The 19,483-nt window shown below is 44.8% G+C and overlaps 1 protein-coding gene across 1 annotated transcript in view; it reads right to left on the bottom strand.

Annotated features, from left to right (window-relative positions):
• The window catches only part of LOC115092478 (interleukin-1 receptor-like 1), a 129,345-nt gene that overhangs the window by 52,966 nt on the left and 56,896 nt on the right, over window positions 1–19,483 (bottom strand). The gene's annotated exons all lie outside the window — the stretch shown is intronic.

Here is a 19,483-nt window from a genome sequence, read left to right as displayed (position 1 = left end):
TTATAATTAAAAAGACTTACCCGAGAGAGTGGTATCAGAAAGATGTCAGTGTGTTCGCAGTCTCATGAGCTCTTGCCCTTACAGGGCTACAGCCCCTCTCTTGACTTCACCACTTATTAATTACGTCATTTACCTACTCTCTTCAGGTTTGTCAATTAATATTATGTTTTTATAAAGTGCAAATGTGCCTCCCTTAAAATCCTTAGAAAACCCGTATTTTATCATCTAACATGCCACAACTAATTATTACAATCTTATGTATTATTTTCTGCTTATCTCTCAATAGTAGTGCTGTTATATTTCTTCGCCGTGTTTCATCACTGCTTCAGATGAATCGCCCGACATTGGCCATGTTTCGGCGCACTCCTCGCGCCTGCTTCAGGGGCTACCGTTCCTTCACAAACTCTATTGCAAAAACATAAATCTATAAATACCTCTAGAACAATATCTATATATGTCTCACTCTACTGCGGCATTCGTACTCACGATTCAGTGTGACACAGATCCCTCCTACCGTGTTGTCTTTCAAAAATGGCGCTCAAACGCTATTCTTCCGTCTCCACCGGATGTCAGCTGTTTTATACCCGAACCTCAAATCCAGAACTAGGCTATCCACTACAGAAAGACCGCCCAATCAACTTCCTTATTAAGCCCAGCAGGGGCAATTGTGTTCAATTTAAAAATCCAACGCTGTTCGCGCTGTAGTAAACACAGATTTAAATCCCCTCCCCGCTCATCCTGCTCAATACAGTCCAAAACCGTACTATGTAAAGTTTCAAAAACATGAGATTGTTCAGCACAATGCTGAACCAATGGAGCTTCCATCCTTCCTCTCTTCAATGCGCTTTTATGCTCTATTAAGCGTGTTTTTAATGCTCTCGTGGTTTTCCCCACATAAATGAGCCCACAAGGACACCAGATGGCATATATAACATTTCGTGAGACACAGGTAGTCGCTCTAATCGGTTTAAATTTTTTTAATTTCTCAAGAGGAATTTTTATATTGGAATGAGCAAGTGGGCACATTGCACACGACCCACACGGGAAATGACCATTCCCTTCCTCAGATCTAATCGCCGGAACTTTAAAGTGTGACCTGACCACCTGATCTTTAATGCTCATTCCTCTTTTGAAAGCTATCAAAGGCTGAGTTATAAACTCATTGTGAACCTGTAATACGTTCCAATGTCGTCTAATGCTCTGCACTATCCCATTCCTCTTGAGAAATTAAAAAAATTTAAACCGATTAGAGCGACTACCTGTGTCTCACGAAATGTTATATATGCCATCTGGTGTCCTTGTGGGCTCATTTATGTGGGGAAAACCACGAGAGCATTAAAAACACGCTTAATAGAGCATAAAAGCGCATTGAAGAGAGGAAGGATGGAAGCTCCATTGGTTCAGCATTGTGCTGAACAATCTCATGTTTTTGAAACTTTACATAGTACGGTTTTGGACTGTATTGAGCAGGATGAGCGGGGAGGGGATTTAAATCTGTGTTTACTACAGCGCGAACAGCGTTGGATTTTTAAATTGAACACAATTGCCCCTGCTGGGCTTAATAAGGAAGTTGATTGGGCGGTCTTTCTGTAGTGGATAGCCTAGTTCTGGATTTGAGGTTCGGGTATAAAACAGCTGACATCCGGTGGAGACGGAAGAATAGCGTTTGAGCGCCATTTTTTGAAAGACAACACGGTAGGAGGGATCTGTGTCACACTGAATCGTGAGTACTAATGCCGCAGTAGAGTGAGACATATATAGATATTGTTCTAGAGGTATTTATAGATTTATGTTTTTGCAATAGAGTTTGTGAAGGAACGGTAGCCCCTGAAGCAGGCGCGAGGAGTGCGCCGAAACATGGCCAATGTCGGGCGATTCATCTGAAGCAGTGATGAAACACGGCGAAGAAATATAACAGCACTACTATTGAGAGATAAGCAGAAAATAATACATAAGATTGTAATAATTAGTTGTGGCATGTTAGATGATAAAATACGGGTTTTCTAAGGATTTTAAGGGAGGCACATTTGCACTTTATAAAAACATAATATTAATTGACAAACCTGAAGAGAGTAGGTAAATGACGTAATTAATAAGTGGTGAAGTCAAGAGAGGGGCTGTAGCCCTGTAAGGGCAAGAGCTCATGAGACTGCGAACACACTGACATCTTTCTGATACCACTCTCTCGGGTAAGTCTTTTTAATTATAAATAATTAAAAATAATTGACAAGACACATCTGCTATTTTGCAGTACCTCAAGTTGTAACGGTCTGGTTTTGTTTTATAGTAATATGCTTATGGATTTAAAATGAATTTTCATTTTAGCAATCCAGACCACTGATGGCAGATCAGAGAAATACAAGGTAATGTTCATGTTCTTTCAGTCAAGTTACTTATCTTCCAACTTCTTTAGCAGGAAATGGCAAACTAAATCAAGGCGGATGGGCTTAAAATATTCATGTGGAAGTTCTCTCCCACTCCCACATCACATAAATACACTTCTAACCCTTCGAAACGTTCAAAAGTGGATGGCAAACATGATGATATCTTGTTGAAGAGATTGACCTTTGTGTTTTTTCAGCCCTGAGAATTCCATCAGTTGTCTCCATACAATGGGTCTTAGTTTTCAAGCCATTTCTGGTAAAAAGCAAATTATTTTGCAGGACAGACTAGGCAGAACACTAGGAGCTGGCATATGAATCAAAACAGAGTGAAGTTGGTGCACACTCATGGTGCTGAACATATTTTAATAAAGCTCTGACTGGTCGCCTGATTATTTTCACTAAAGCATTCAAAGCCTGTGTAATCCCATCCCGGGGTGCCTTTCCTGCATGGGTGGGGCTATTAAAGTATTTGTGTTACTCTTCAGAGCTGGAACCTGCCCAGGCTAGCTTGAACACTGACTTTCTTTCAGGGTCTGGATCCTTTGTCGAGTGTGTTAGGGTGGAGGTCGGGGGAGGAGATTACTCGCAAGGCTCCGCGTGCTAAGGATGAACCTCAAGTTCATGTTCTTGTCCCAGGCTGTGCTGAATGTGCCCAATAAAACTGGAGCCACTGAGTTAGTATCCAAAGTAAAGTCTTTACTGTTGAAAATGTATGAAAATGGCACACAAGCTTATCCACAGCACCACAGTATATATCCTTTTACAATCTCGTCCTCAATCTGTGCAGGAATGTCTGATGCCAAGTCAGGGGAACTTCTACCCTCCAGGGCTTGGAAAAAATAGAGTCCCAGGTGAGCAGAGTAGTTATAGTAGATATAGTTGCGATGGAGAAGGTACAGAGAAGGGCAACCAAAATGATAAAGGGGATGGAACAGCTCCCCTATGAGGAAAGGCTGAAGAGGTTAGGGCTGTTCAGCTTAGAGAAGAGACGGCTGAGGGGGGATATGATAGAGGTCTTTAAGATCATGAGAGGTCATGAACGAGTAGATGTGAATCAGTTATTTACACTTTTGGATAATAGAAGGACCAGGGGGCATTCCATGAAGTTAGCAAGTAGCGCATTTAAGACTAATCGGAGAAAATTCTTTTTCACTTAACGTACAATTAAGCTCTGGAATTTGTTGCCAGGGGATGTGGTTAGTGCAGTTAGTGTAGCTAGGTTCAAAAAAGGTTTGGATAAGTTCTTGGAGGAGATGTCCATTAATACCATGTTACTGTCTCCACAGAGAGAGAGATGTTCTCTCTCCCCAGGGGTTTGAAAACAGCAGATGGGGGTCTTCAATGATTTGCCTTACTGAATATTAGATGAATTTCTGGACTTTTTTGTTTCTTGTGAAGTACCTTACTCTCTTTCTTTCTGGACCCCTGATGGGAGGCATCCTCTGAAGCAGGAAGCTCTATGTGCTTCAGTCAGGAAGGAAGAGCAGTCAGTACTTCCTTCTGGTAGCAGGTCGCCACTACATCAGGGACAGCGTCTTCCCTAACCTGCACAGCCCCCGACACAGGTTTCCCCCGTTCTCTGGGCCCAGGTGGCTCCTACCATTTAAAACAGTGAATCCAAGTTATGTGCCCAGCTGTAAAATCCAAACCAGCCAATAAGTGGACTGGAAAGGAAAACCTCTCCCGACTCTGGTCAGGACCACCAAGCAAGGTTTGCCTGGCTCCTCTAAATGGGCCTGAAAAACAACAAAAGCTAAGCTCCAAACTACCTCTCAGGTCTGTGCAAACCAAAAGGGACTGCCCTCTTTCCCCTCTCCCCTAACTCTAGGCAGAGCATTGCTCTATAGGCTCAACGGGGGGTCGGCCATTCCAGACCCCGCAGAAGGAGGGGCTGTATCTGAATAGAAACCAACCCCATCATCCTTCAGTAGTCTAGCTGATATCTAAAAACCCAGGGCCCGCCACACCTGATCATTTCCTCCCAAAAGTATTCAAATCAACACATCTTTGAAGAAAATTACACTAAGAATAACCTCAAAGAAAATATACTGCAAGAAAAATTAGGAAACTCAAAGTATACAGGATAGGTTATACATTTTTATAAAAAGGCCAGTGAATCCCGTGCAGTTAGTTTCTCCAGCTGTAATGTTACCGCTAATGCTGAGTGCGAGAAAACAGATTCAGGGACTCTAGTTCTTTGCAAATTGAAATTCCTCTGAGCACTGTTTTTAGCAGATATTCTTTTGGTAAACGATTGACCACCCTTTTAAATTTAGATGCGACAAATACTGTGGTTAGATTCTTTTTCAAGAGGTACCGGAGTTCATAAATGCAGAGGGAAGATGGATTGTATTGATGAGAGTGGATTAAAATCCGATCCATGGTCACTGCAAGAGCAGGACTGGACGAAATATATGACATATATGAGAGTGTGAGCTATCTAACTTCTTGGACCGAGTTATGAGGAAAATAAATGTGACTTGCTAGATGCATGGAAGCTGATCTGCTTTCATGAAAGGGACAAATCCTTTTTCTTCCCTTTTCACGAGTCATACTCAATAAATTATGGAAACTTAGTGTATCCGTGTTTTAAGATATGCCAACTCTTAATGAACAAAAGTGGGATGAATACCTACTTTTCAACTATCAAGAGGAAAGGGATGTGAAGTCATAAGAGTTTATTTAATAGACATTTCAACCAGGATGAAAAGGGGTAGTAGCAAGTACAATTTTAGGGGACTTGAAAAACTTGTGACTAAATATAAGCATTTAAATATAGTATATTTTCAAAATGGTCAATTTAGCCATTTAACTTCCAAAGACACACAGTCGGTGGTTAATATTTGTTTTTTAATAAAAAGGTAAGAGGTCAGGATCAGCAACGGCTTCCACCTTCCAGTCCGGCTGCAAAGAAGAATAAAAAAGAAACAGCTTCAATAACCTGGCAGAAAATCAACCCTACACATTGTGGGTTCTCTCTCTGTAGCTAACTCGGTACTAGTCCTCTAACTCCAACTTCACAATAAGTGCCAGCAGCATCCTATCTACGTGGGGATACATTTTCAATAAGCTGCCTAATTGACAAAGTACATGCATACTTGTCAACCCACAGAAACAAACCTGGAGGTTCATATTCAAACCATAAATGCCAAGCTACCGAGGCAGAAATTTTAATACATAAAAAAAAACCCCCACCAAAAATGAGAACGTATCAGAAATATTGTGCTGTTTGCAAAGTAATCCACAGGCTCTTGCCCGCAAAGGGCTTCAACCAGTATCATACACTAGAACACTGAATTCACGTCACTTACTTAATCCCATTCTCACCTCCCTCTCTCAAAGACATTTTTTATTTATTAACTTTAAAGCCTAGCAAATTTTTATTAACAAGCTTTTTCTTTTGATACTTATCTGCCCACAATATATTATTCCAGCTCCTCTTCTATGAAGGATACTTCACTTAAAGTGCTCCAGTGATTATGGTTTGATATACGGGGTGTTGCCCTTTTGTTTATTAGGTTCATATTCAAACATAGTCTGGATATCGCTTTGTCCAGTTGATACTGAGGTCTTCAAGACCCCTCTGGTTCTTCATCCTGCAAGCCCCCAACTTGACCCCGAACCCTCACGCTGTGCTGAAAACCCTAAACTCGAGATCTCCAGACTTGCCCCTCATCAGGACCAGCAGTAAAGTTACGCGGATAACACCCGACGCACGCCACGGTGAGCTTTATTAAAATTTGGAGTTACACGTGTACGTCTTGGCCCCGCCCCCAAACATCCATGCCCCGCCCATTTTACGCCCCCTTCTTGATGGCGCATGGGTATGCAAGCGCATACTTTTCGGCTTCTTAAAATTTGCATTGCTTGCGGGCGGCCCACATATGTGCTGCTTATGCGGCCATTTTTGTGCAAGAAACACTTTTAAAATCTACCTCAGTTTTTGAAGACCAGGGGATTATACAGTTCTTCATCTCTAATGGGATTGTAAATTATGAGCACTGGATTCATGTGTAGATTTTTTCTTTTGGGAGATGGTGGAGGAAGCAGCAGTTTCCTGCTACTTTTCGGCTTCCATCTTAATCAGAACCATGTGCCTTCACTTGCAACTACCATACCAATGTATTTTTTCCTTCATTGATATCCCCTTGCAAACTCATTTAGCCCAATCACTGCAGCAACATTTTTCAGCTGGGGACTATGCGCCAGGGCTCCTTCTGGATCCTTGCAATCATGGGCTGTAACTCTGGACATTAGAAGGCTGATTATCAGAGCTGTTTGTCCGGCTAAGGGCGGGATTTTCTATCTTCGCACGCCTTCCTGAATCACGCGGTAACGGGGGTGGAGGGGGCGGGCCCACGAAAGCCAGCAGCGATCACATCTCCGCGGTGTTATCGCTACCGGCTTTTGCACGCAATAGCACCACCGTGAAAGGTGGCAGTAAGGGATCTTACCTTTTCGCCGCCAACGAAGTTTCTGCGGCGTCCGCCCTGACTCCTCCTCTTCCGGTGCTGACCCCACCCCGACTCCGCCCCTATCTAGCTATTGCACGTGAAAAGTCCCTTTTCGCATGTGATAGGGATAGAAATGACCCCCTAAGTTAGGATTTGCCAGACAAATGGCAAGAATCTAAAAATCCCCACTTGCTGACTGCCTCCAAGTTATCCAGTTAAGTGGAAAGCCTGATAACCTGGAAGCATTCCAGGGACATTTCAAAGTACAGTTAGCTAGGTAAGTTGTCTGGCAAACCCTGCTATTAATAGTTAGCCAGATAAGTTATGCAACTAACTCTGGTCATGTCACAGAACACTTCTAAAGTTAGGCAGATAAAATTATCCCGCTATCTTTAAGATCGGTATATTCAGTGGAGCTGCCATGCCACTGAATATCCCAACAAAGTTTGTTGGATACATTTATCTGGCTAACTTTGCTGGCTGGACAGTGGCTGAAAATAGACCCCCTTGGTGCTGTCATCATGGGATGACTGGGATTCCCTTCCTCCATAAGTTGTGAATGCTGCCTCCAAAGCATCCCCAGCATGTACGTTTTTAAAAATTAATTGTACACGTGTAGATTTCTCCCCAACACCCATTTTACTGCAGCTAAAACTATATGGGAGTACATTTAGCTGAGTGAAAATCCACTTAGGTAGATTTAGCCATTCTACTATAACCTCCAATTTTTTTTCCCAGTGTTCCTAATAGATGAATTTTAAAAGCCTGCAGTGCGCCAAAATTGGGAGATACACACACGTGGGTCCGACGCACACCAAGCGGATTTTAAAAGCTGCCTGTGTACGCACTCATCTTCTGTCATGCACACAGATCAAAATTTCTAAAAAAAACAAAAACCGGCTGGGGCATGAGCGTGGTCTGTGCGGGGCACGGGCGTTCCTGGATTTCACCCTGAAATTCGTGCATAAAGACTTAGGCGCACAGGCGTGCGCTGGGACGCTATGGACGGCGTGTAAATTATAAAACAAAAAAAAAACCCCACATCAGCCTGGTTTTAAGGGTTGGGACAAACAAGGGAGAAGGGAGGCCATTAAACTAGGGAGGTTTGGAAGTCCTGTCCCTTACCTGGGCTAACGGGGAACAAACTGGGAAAACTGGTAATAGGTTTGGCACACCTGTCTATTAAAATCCACCCCCCTTACATGTTAAAAGTGGCATTTGCACATTATAGGCCTGCGTCCACGTAAACTTGCGCGCACGTGCACACATTCAGGTTATTTTATTACATGTGCGCAATATATGTGGCACGTATGTTGTAAAATGGCCGCGTCCCATTGTCGCTGGCCGACAAATGTGCACATGTGTGCCTGCGCGCCTGTTTAAAAGTGACTGTGCCTGTCTTTCAAAATTTTCCTCACGATGTCCGGCTGGTTACCAGGAGAAAATAAAACTAGAAGTCCTATTTAGAAATTCACACTGGATGAGCTTGATGAAAAAGAGATTCACAACGTTGGTAACTAAAGCTAGTCACAACAGCAACATGTGAAGGATGTGTTTTGTTTGATTGACCCTTTGATAAGAGGAAGAAAAACTAGTAGATTGGGGGAGCAACTTTCCAAGCTATCCATGAGAAAAATAAAATATTTTAAATGCATAAAATAGCTTTCTGAATGTTTCCCAATTTCAATGGGGCAAAAAGTCTGTCCATTGTTCCACAACATGCAGACTTTTAGCCACATGGAGAGGAAGCATCCCCAGTTGGGTGCTTAGGTCAAGGGAGGACACTTGTGTTCATTGATTGTACTTTCAAATCTACATGCTTGTAAAAGTATGCTTTAAAGTCCAGGGCCATGCATTTAACCTGGTTCACCTTAAGACAACCCACAAGTGAATCCTGGCTGTTGCACGGGGAGAGGGATCAGAAGGCAGGCCTCAGGGAGGGGAGCAGTCCCCACTCATGAGGAGAAGGGAGCAGGAGCTTCGCTAAAGCTACTTCTCTGAAGACTACTGCATTTTTTGTTTCCAGCACTGATGAGATAAGCAGGCTCTTGTCTGTTTAATTTTGCCTCTGTATAATAAAAGTCTGTAGAAGAGTAGCCAGAGCCAGTCTATTCTGTCCTCTGGCAAGCCAAAGACCACTCATGCTGTGTTATATATGCTCAAAAAGGAAGTTCACTCTGAACTCTGCAACACAATTGTGGCAGACACTCCCGGTCTGGCCACCAGATGGCACTGTCCCTACATTAAACACGCACTTTGCAAGCCTTGGATACCCCTCAGACCCTCCCACCTGTAGGTTCTGGATTGAATACCTGAAGTCTTTTTAGTCCAGTTGTGTTAATACACTGTGGGGGTTCATTTTGAGGATGCAGTCAAGGAGTAAAGATGTATTTTTTTCCACACTCTGGTGGAGCTTCCCAGCTTCACCCACAGAAGTGTATTTTAGAAGTGACCCCCCCTCCCAGTGCACTCCCTGCCAGAGGGTAATGGATCCTGCTGCGAGAGACAGTGAGGGCAGAAGATGGATCCAGTTTAAGCTTAAAATATTTTTTAGACTTTTAGCAGATGGGGAGGTTTTTGGATTCCCTTTCTCCACTGGGATTGCAGTGCTGAGAACCAGCCTGGTCCCACAGACCTTTCCTCAAGAGAAGTTTCCCAGAAAGATCAGAGAATAAGGATGAAAGAACCATTAAGAAAGGAAGAATAGGAGCAGGAGACCCCATCCGGATCTCTACCACCAAAGGACCAGGACAGGCTGGGTGTTCGAGGAGAAGAGGTGGGATTTTCCAGCAAACCTGGGGCCACCTCCCATAGGATCCCTGCCACTCAGCCGCTGGGAGAGTTATATGCAGTTAAAATCACCATGGGCTCTACCCAAAGGTGTGGGGAAAAGGACACCTACCTACCCAGAGTTGCGCCTGTACCATCAGTCAGATGTAAATTCACACTGCTGGATAATGGACTTTAATTTATTATTACCAATCAGTAAAACTTTAACACCCAGACCTGGTCCTGTCTGAGTTATTACAGCCTCTCCCCTCATGGGAAGCACCTACAGTTATGCCACACACTGGCAACCTTTTCTCATCATCTGGGCCATAAGCGACAGCCTCCCCCCATAAAAAGAGTCTCCCCCCACCCACCCAGGGATTGAGAGTCAGAGTGGGATGGAATGATTAGCCAGAGCAGCCTCAGAAGAACTAAATTAGTTGTGTGCCCTTAGTAGGAACAGTCCTCCAAAAAAGGGGTTACACAACTGAGTACTCAAAAAAGCATGAATCTAATTTTGAATGACCATCATATTAACGTTAGAGGACTGCATCAATTGCTTAAATGACTAGCGTCCAAAATGACATAAGCAAGTGTAATCATCAGGCATTCAGCTGGACAAGTGGCCCATGTGAACAAAGCACTCCTTTTTTAAATATGCAAGTAAAACAACACTTCAAATAATTGTTTAAATGATTTTAGCACTTATCTGAGAAGGCAGCAGAAGTCCCCTGATAGTTGTTGTTGTTGTAAATGATCTTAAACTTCTGGCGGGAAAGTCATCATTAATGCCACAGTGTTTGAAGAGCAGAAAGCTCTCTGTGTCAGTGATGCCCTCCATAATAGGTATTTTACATAGTTACAACATCATGATGTTGTACATCATGATGTTGTACATCATGATGTACAACATATTTTACATAGTTACATCATCATGATGTACAATATCATAACTATCATGTACATAGTTATTTTATATAATTTATAGTTCCTTGTATCGATTTTGTATCATTGAATCATTTATATTGTTTTCTCTAGCCAATATCACCCATCCCCATTTTTAGTGTTATCTCTATTTATATGTAATTTAACTGTTTATATCTGTTCTACGTAAGGGCTCCGCCCAAAAGTTATTGTTCTTTGTGAACCGATGTGATGTGCGAATGGACATCGGTATATAAGAGACTTTAAATAAATAAATAAATAAATAAATAAATACATACATACATACATTTTATGATCGTAACTCAGATTCGGTATCATGTTCTTAGAAGCAGCTTTCAAGCCAAGCGGGATGCTCTGACAGCTTACCAGTGAGGGCTGACTGTCAGGGGCCCGGACCGGAGGCCGGACACAATCAGTTGTTTACTCTTTGAGAAAGCACAAAGACCAGGGGACATGAAATAATGTTACTAGGTAGTCCATTTAAAACAAATGAGAATTTTATTTTTTTTTTTTTTACTCAACACAATTTGGCTCTAGAAGTTGTTGCTGGAGGATGTAGTAAAAGCTGTTAAATGTAGCTGGGTCTAAAAAAAAAGGTTTGGACAAGACCCTGGAAGAAAAGTCCATAAACCATTATCAAAATGGCCCAAGAAATCCACGGCTTATCCCTGGGATAAGCAGCATGGAATCTATCAACATTTTGGGACCCTGCCAGGTACTTGTGACCTGGATAGGCCACTGTGGGACAGTGGAGGCTAGGCTTGATAGACTTGATTTGACCCAGTATGAACAATTATTATGTTGTTACTGTTTGAGTCTGGCAGTTAGTGTCTTATGATATGGCAGGTTTGTTCAGGTCCCCCATCATGTTATGTAGGATGACGTCCTAATGAGTTGATTAACTATCAAAACCTGAGGTGAAGGGAGGGAATGGCTTACGGGCCCATGCCCTGGATCTTTTTGGTACCACCTAACAATGCCTCTGATGGCAGTGTCTCACAACCTTTTCCTGGAGGCACAACTAGCCAGACAGATTTGCAGGAGTGCCACAGTGAATATGCATGAGATACCATCATTCTCCCCACCCTCACTCTGCATTGCCACTTCCCTCCCCTCAGTTGCAGATTCCTCCCACACAGCTTATTTGAAAATAATAGCATGGAGCTAAAGACAGTGTATTGTAGGAATGTGCAAAAAAAAAAAAAAAAAATGGTTTGGTTCATTCATTTCATAGGTCATAATCATTCATTGGGTTAATTTCAAAGCCTCAAAAAAATTTTCAGTTTTTGATTTTATTCATTTGTTTTCCATTAGAGTTAATGGGTGTTATGCCTGTTGGTCGCAGATGGCTGTGACCGCTCATGCTTGCTCACCTCCTTTTTCCCTGCTCCGTCAATCCTAGGAAGAATGGCGGCCTCTGCCAACCAACGCCGACCTCCCCAGCGTACCCGGGACGGCGTGGGCGCTACCGACCGCCATCTTGTCTCCGGAATCACCTAAGGCTCATGCGTGCGCAAGGGCTTCCTTTGTACACATCATGGCGGGAACCTCGGGAGCGTCTCCTCCGGATGATGTCAATTCGCTGCTGTACTAAAGCTGACCATCCATCTGCTACTACGAGTTAGCAAGGAGTTCCTTTGTTGCTGAATCCAATCCATTCTTGGACTTTCAGTTCCAGATTCCTCTCTTGGAGTGTGAACGCTCTGGGTACCCACTCCTCGGGGGCCCTTCTGTGTTCCTGGCTATCCGCTCCTCGGAGAGTCTTCCTGCCTAGGATATCTACCTGACCTACTTCTCGGGACATTCTCCTGGAACTACCACCTTTGAGTACTTTACTACAGACTTCAATGACACTAGCTTTACTGAAGCTTCTTTGCGGTGTACCCCGTGCCTCAGGCCTCTACCGTTTCCTCTTCAGTGAAGTTGCTCCAGTATACCCTGTGCTGCAGGGTATTGCCGCACCAGCTGCAAGATCCATTTCAGGGTTCTGCACCTCAGTCTTCTCCTCATCATCATCTACAGTACAGACATCCTCGGCATACCCCGCTCTGCGGGCCACTACTGGATCTGCACGTCTGAGGTAATCACTACACGTCTGAAGAAACTTCCTGGCGTACCCCGCTCTCCGGGCCACTACCAGATCTTCACATCAGTGGTATCACCTTGGGTATACCCCACTGCTCAGAACTGTACTTATTTACATCTCCCGCTTTGCGGGCTCTGCTTTTCCTTCCTTCATAATAAAGTCTCTAACACTCAGAAGGATATTTACATGATGTTAGGTTCCATATTAGGCGTTACCTCCCAGGAAAGAGATCTAGGTGTCATAGTGGATAATACATTGAAATTGTCGACTCAGTATGCTCCAGCAGTCAAAAATGCAAACAGAATGCTAAGGATTATTAGGAAGGGAATGGTGAATAAGACAGAAAATGTTATGCCTCTGTATCGCTCCATGGTGAGACCGTACCTTGAGTAGTGTGTACAATTTTGGTCACCACATCTTGAAAAAGATATAGTTGCACTGGAGAAGGTACAGAGAAGGGTGACCATAATGATAAAGGGCATGGAATGGCTTCCCTATAAGGAAAGGCTATAGAGGTTAGGACTGTTCAGCTTGCAGAAGAGACAGCTAAGGGGGGATATGACAGAGGTCTTTAAAATCATGAGAGGAGTAGAACAGATAAATGTGAATCAGTTATTTACTCTACAACATAAGGACATAAGATATGCCACACTGTGTCAGACCACAGCTCCATCAAGCCCAGTATCCTGTTTCCAATAGTGGCCAATCCAAGTCACAAGTACCTGGCAAGTACCCAAACATTAAATAAATTATGAGCTACTATTGCTTATAGGAAAATTGGTTATTACCTGCTAATTTTCATTCCGGATGAGTGGGTTTATGCATCCCTACCAGCAGATGGAGGCAAAGAACAAAACTCTGAGGCACTGCTACATAACCGAGAGTGCCACCTGCAGTCCCTCAGTATTGAGCTGTACACAAGCTAAGGTGTCTACCTTATCAAACCCCAATCAATTTTGGGCAAACAGAGACGTAAGGTTGGAGCCCCCTTTAAACTAGGCCCCCTTGATGTAACACAAAACTATACCAAACTATGTTCACTTCTTCTTACTCTATCACAAACCAGCACAGTCAGATCATCCAGAAGCGAGGAAGTCTTTCGACAGATGGGGATGGGCCACTGGACTGATCAGTAGTACTTCAGGCATGAAAATTTTCAGGTAATAACCAAAATTTCCTTTCCTGTCCGTACCCTGGATCAGTCCAGACAAGTGGAATGTACCCAAGCCTTTCTATTCTGGGTGGGAACCCGAAAGACCCGTGCAGAACACATGTTCCCCAAATGACACCTCCCCTGGGGCTCGCACATCGAAGCAGTAATGTTTGGTAAAAGTGTGAAGACCAAGTCACTGCACAACAGATCTCTTGCAGAGAGAGTAGCTGACACTCTGCCCACGAAGTTGCCTGCACCCTAGTAGAATGTGCTCTCAAACCCCTCCGACACAGACCAACCTTTACAGATGTAAGCTGATGCTATCAACTCTTTTAACCATTGAGCAATAGTGCCCTTGGAATCCTTATTTCTTTTTTTTGTTCCACTGAACAGGACAAACAGATGATTCGCTCTCCGAAAGGCATTCGCCACCTTGAAATATCACAAAAGAATTTGATCCACATCCAATAAGTGAAGCTCCCTAGCCATAGGAGTATAGGCCATCAGGTTAGGAAAAGCCAGAAGCTCAATGACATGATAAAGATGAAAGGAGGACACCACCTTCGGCAAAAAGTAAGGAATCATATGTAAAGAAACTCCATCCTCCGAAAAGTGGAGGAAGAGATTCCTGCATGACAATGCTTACAACTCTGATATTCACCTTGCTGAGCAGAAGGCCACCAGGAAAACAGCTTTCAGGGTTAAATCCTTCAACAATGCCTTCCACATTGGCTCAAAGGGAGGACCACACAGAATGTGAAGAACCAAATTCAGATTCAATCCAGACAGATCTTTTACACCGGCAGACGCAGATGTTTTGCTCCTTTCAAAAAATGAACCACATCCAGATGAGACGCCAACAGCTTACCCTGAATCCTGCCACAAAGGGAACCCAAGGCTGCCACCTGGACCCTAAGGGAATTACAGGTCAATCCCTTTGCTAAACTGCTCTGCAGAAATGCCAGGACCTGAGGAATGTCCATCTTTAAAGGCTGCACCCTGCTCTGCACACACCAAGATTCGAAGACTTTCCACCCTTGGATATAGGCCATCGAAGTGGAAGGCTTCTTGCCTGCAGCAAAGTTGAAATCACTGGCTCTGAATAGCCCTTCAAATGGAGCTGACACCTCTCAAAAGCCAAACCACTAGACAAAAGCAATCCTCCCGGTCTGAAAATAAGGATCCCTACTGCAGTAACCACGAGAGGTGAGATAAGCGAATGGGACCGTCTACTGCCCGACGCAGAAGATCCACAAACCACGGCCAACGTGGCCACTCAGGCACCACTAGGATCACCTTGCATGGATAAGTTTTGATGCACCACAGCACCTGACCTATGAGAGGCCACAAGGGAAACATATACAGCAACAGGCTTGCAGGTCATGGTTGAACGAGAGCATCGATGCCCTCTGATCCGACCTCCATTCTGCAACTGAAAAATCAATTCCCTTTGCAATCGCTGGAGTCGCCATAAGGTCCACCACTAGTGTGCCCCACCTTGTCTGCAGCAAGGTGAAGACCTCCACCGACAACTCCCACTCCCCAGGATCCAAACTGCTGAGGAAGTTCCCCCACCCATTGGCCTCTCTAGCTACATAAAAAGCAGCTATCCACACAGATATTTCGAACAATTCTTGCATCTCTAGCGCCACAAGATGACTTTTCTGCTGCCCTGCCAATTGATGTATGCCACTATTGTCCCATTGTCAGAGAACATTCGGACTGATTTGTCCCAGATAAGTGGAAGAAATGCTAACAAGCCCTTGCGCAATGCCCTGGTTTCTAGCCGATTGATAGACCAAGTTGCAGAAAGATTAAACAATTTCTTTGCTTCGATGTTTACTGAAGAGTATGTTGGGGAGATACCAGTTCCGGAGAAGGTTTTCATGGGTAATGATTCAGATGGACTGTGCCAAATCATGGTGAACCTAGAAGATTTGGTAGGCCTGATTGACAAACTGAAGAGTAATAAATCACCTGGACCAGATAGTATACACCCCATGGTTCAGAAGGAACTAAAAAATGAAATTTCAGGTCTATTAGTAAAAATTTGTAACCTATCATTAAAATCATCCATTGTACCCGAAGACTGGAGGGTAGCTAATGTAACCCCAATATTTAAAAAGGGCTCCAGGAGTGATCCAGGAACTGTTGGGATCCTGCCTGCGGGCTTAGCTGCAGGCAATCCCTTACCTTCACACCAGGCCGTTGCTGATGCCATCCTTCACGTGGCCCGGAGGCCGCCGCCACCACAACCTCTTCCCGGCTGCTGCCAATGCTCCACCCTCACAACTCCTAGCCACCGCTAGGGTCTTTTGCCTGAGCGACAGGGAAATCGCCGCTGCTGCTGCCTGTTGCCTCCATGGCACGGGAGCCGCCACCGCCTGCTTCCATCTTCCACATGATAGGATGCCGCCTCAGGCTCCTACTTCCTGGACTCCTCTTAGGTGAGGGTGCACCCCTCTTCATTTCTTTTAAAGAGCCAGCAAAGGGAAAAGCCTCACAGCCCTCACCTATGTCATCATCCATCCTTGCCTGGATCAGCCCTATAAAAGGTCCCTACCTCAGTTCCTCAGGGCCTTTGGATCCAGTCTTCACAGCGTCTGTGGTCTTCCTTCCAGTCCGGATCCTCCGTAGTCTTTCTGTACCTTGATGGATCTTCGTTCCATGTTCTTCGTGTTCCTGGTCTCCTTTATCTTGATGTTCCTGGTATGGTCCCTCATCGGAGCTCCTTCGTGGCTTGTTCCTTGTTCCTGTTGTTCCAGATGTCCTGATGTTCCATGTCCTGATGTCCAGATGTCCTGATGTTCCTGATGTCCGATATTCCAGCACTGAATCTGTCTTCCTCATCTCAAGCTCTTCATCCAGTTTCCAGGTTCCTTGTCTGTCCACCTTTCCTAGTGTGCCACCATCGTGGTCCGTGATCAGTCCATGGGAGGCTGTGTAGGGCACCTCATGGCACATGGCCTACCTTCTTGTCTGCAGCATATGCCTCCAGAAGGCTCCTGTTTTTGTTTGTTTGTTTTTTAATTCTTTATTTTCAAAATTTTTGAACTTACACCCAAGAATAACTCTTGTACAGCAAAATTGATGCTTGCCATCATCTATAGAAATAATACAAGAAACTCAAAGAATGACTAACCATCATCCAGTAATTATGCAAACATCATAAATTATAAGAACAATTGGAGGCGGAACTATAAGCGCATGGCTCCTGGTTTTAATGTCAAGCTTCTGAATCCTGAATCTTGAATCCGGAGTCTTGAATCCTGAGCCTAGAATCCTGAGCCAGTCTTCGGAGTTCCTTGTGCCTATTTCTGTCCATGCCCAAAACTCTGCCAGAAACTGTTCCGCTTCAGCGTGGTTCGCAACCAGCCATAGGCAGCTGTGTAGGGCGCGCCCCACTTCAGGCCTCTCCTGAATCTTCGTCATGTCCTGGCTTCAAGTTCCACTGCTTCATCTGGAGTCTGCTTCGCTTTCAGCGTGGTTTGTGACCAGTCATAGACGGCTGTGTAGGGCCCGCTGCATTGCAGCACTCAACCAGTACTTTCTCCTGAATTCTGAATCCTTGTCTGAGTCTTCTGAGTAACCTGTCTTCATCTGAGTCCACCAAGTATCCTGAGTCATCATCATCTGAGTCCTCCGAGTATCCTGAGTTTTCGTCTGAGTCCTCCAAGTATCCTGAGTCTTTGCTGAGTCTTCTAGTTCCTGTCTCGTCTTGTTCCCGCCCTCAGCCTCCATCTGGCCTCATATACTCATCGTACCCAAGTGGCGGGTCCAGAAGGGCTATCGAGTGGCTGGAGGGCTACTCTCAAGACTAGTTTTGCATTGCTGGGTCTCATTGGTGCGTGTGGGTCCAGTGGAGGGCTGAGCCTGGCTTGTTCCTACTCCAGACGTTCCTTGCCTTGTCTTCAGTCCAGCATGGCTCCTGCTCTGCCCATGCTTGTACTTGTTCACATCTCGGAGTGTGTCTTGGGGCTCCTCCCTGAGCCGCACCGTGATCCAAGGGCTCACAATCTCCCTCAAGAAGTGACCACGCCTCCGTGCTCACAACAGAAACTACAGACTAGTTAGCCTGACTTCAGTGCCAGGAAAAATAGTGGAAAGTGTTCTAAATATCAAAATCACAGAACAAATAGAAAGACATGGTTTAATGGAACAAAGTCAGCATGGCTTTACCCAAGGCAAGTCTTGCCTCACAAATCTGCTTCACTTTTTTGAACCGGTAGATGTAGTGTACTGTATTTGGATTTTCAGAATGTGTTTGACAAAGTTCCTCATGAGAGACTTCTAGGAAAAGTAAAAAGTCATGGGATAGGTGGCGATGTCCTTTCGTGGATTACAAACTGGCTAAAAGACAGGAAACAGAGTAGGATTAAATGGACAATTTTCTCAGTGGAGGGGAGTGAGCAGTGGAGTGCCTCAGGGATCTGTATTGGGACCCATCCTTTTCAATATATTTATAAATGATCTGGAAAGGAATACTATGAGTGAGGTAATCAAATCTGCAGATGATACAAAATTATTCAGAGTAGTTATATGACAAGCGGATTGTGATAAATTGCAGGAGGACCTTGTGAGACTGGAAAATTGGGCATCCAAATGGCAGTTGAAATTTAATGTCAATAAGTGCAAGGTGATGCATATAGGGAAAAATAACCCATGCTATAGTTACACAATGTTAGGTTCCATATTAGGTGCTACAACCCAAGAAAGAGATCTAGGCGTCATAGTGGATAACACATTGAAATAGTCGGTTCAGTGTGCTGCGGCAGTCAAAAAAGCAAACAGAATGTTGGGAATTATTAGAAAGGGAATGGTGAATAAAACAGAAAATGTCAAAAATGCCTCTGTGTTATTCCTGAGTTGCAGACGGCTGCGGTTGCGAGTACTCACTTCTTTCACCGATCTCCTGATCTCCCCGGGTCTGCTCGAAGCACGGGCCTGCCTACTCTGCTGCGTTCCTCAGTACTCCTCACGGCGGTATGGACCCCGCTACTTCCTACTTCAATGTCAGGCCTTCCTAGGTGCACACGCATGCCACAAGCCCCACCTTTGAAGCCTTTTCGGCGGGAACCTCGGGGACGTCCCAGATTGATGATGTCATCTGACTCCTGTACTTAAGCTTCACCTTTGCCCCCAGCTAGCCAACTTGGCAACAAGTTCCGAATGAGTCCTTAACTCATGCCTTGTGCTCCTGAGATGCTGCTACGTGCCTTGCTCCTGAACCCTGTCTGGCACCCGCTCCTCGGGGGTCAGTGTACGCTCTTACGGGGACTTGCTCCTCTGGCCTACCCACTCCTCAGGCTGGTTCTACGCCTCCTGGGTCATACTCAGCATCGGCTCCTGCTACTCAGGTCTTCCTTGGAACACTGCGGCTACCTCTGAGTTCCTTGGCTAGCCTTCCCCGCTTCTCGGGGTTGCGCCTGTGTTCTAGCAAGACTATCTGCACTCTCCTGCTCCTCGGGCCGCGTTTACTACTCAAGAGACTGCCTAGAGCCTCCCTGCTCCACGGGGCTGTGCTCCTGGTTATTAAATGACTGTCAGCTGTCCCGCTCCTTGGGCCTGCTCCTCAACTATACTGCCGGCATTCCCCTGCTCTCTGGGTTTCTGCCTACGTCAGCCGTTGAGATCGAGCCCAGGCTTCCCTGCCTCGTGGGTTGGCCTGCGCCTCCAAGTCAACGCCAACTAT

The sequence above is a fragment of the Rhinatrema bivittatum genome, chromosome 5 (assembly GCF_901001135.1).
Source record: "Rhinatrema bivittatum chromosome 5, aRhiBiv1.1, whole genome shotgun sequence".
NCBI classification, from domain to species: domain Eukaryota; kingdom Metazoa; phylum Chordata; class Amphibia; order Gymnophiona; family Rhinatrematidae; genus Rhinatrema; species Rhinatrema bivittatum.
This window is presented reverse-complemented; position numbering and strand designations above follow the sequence as displayed.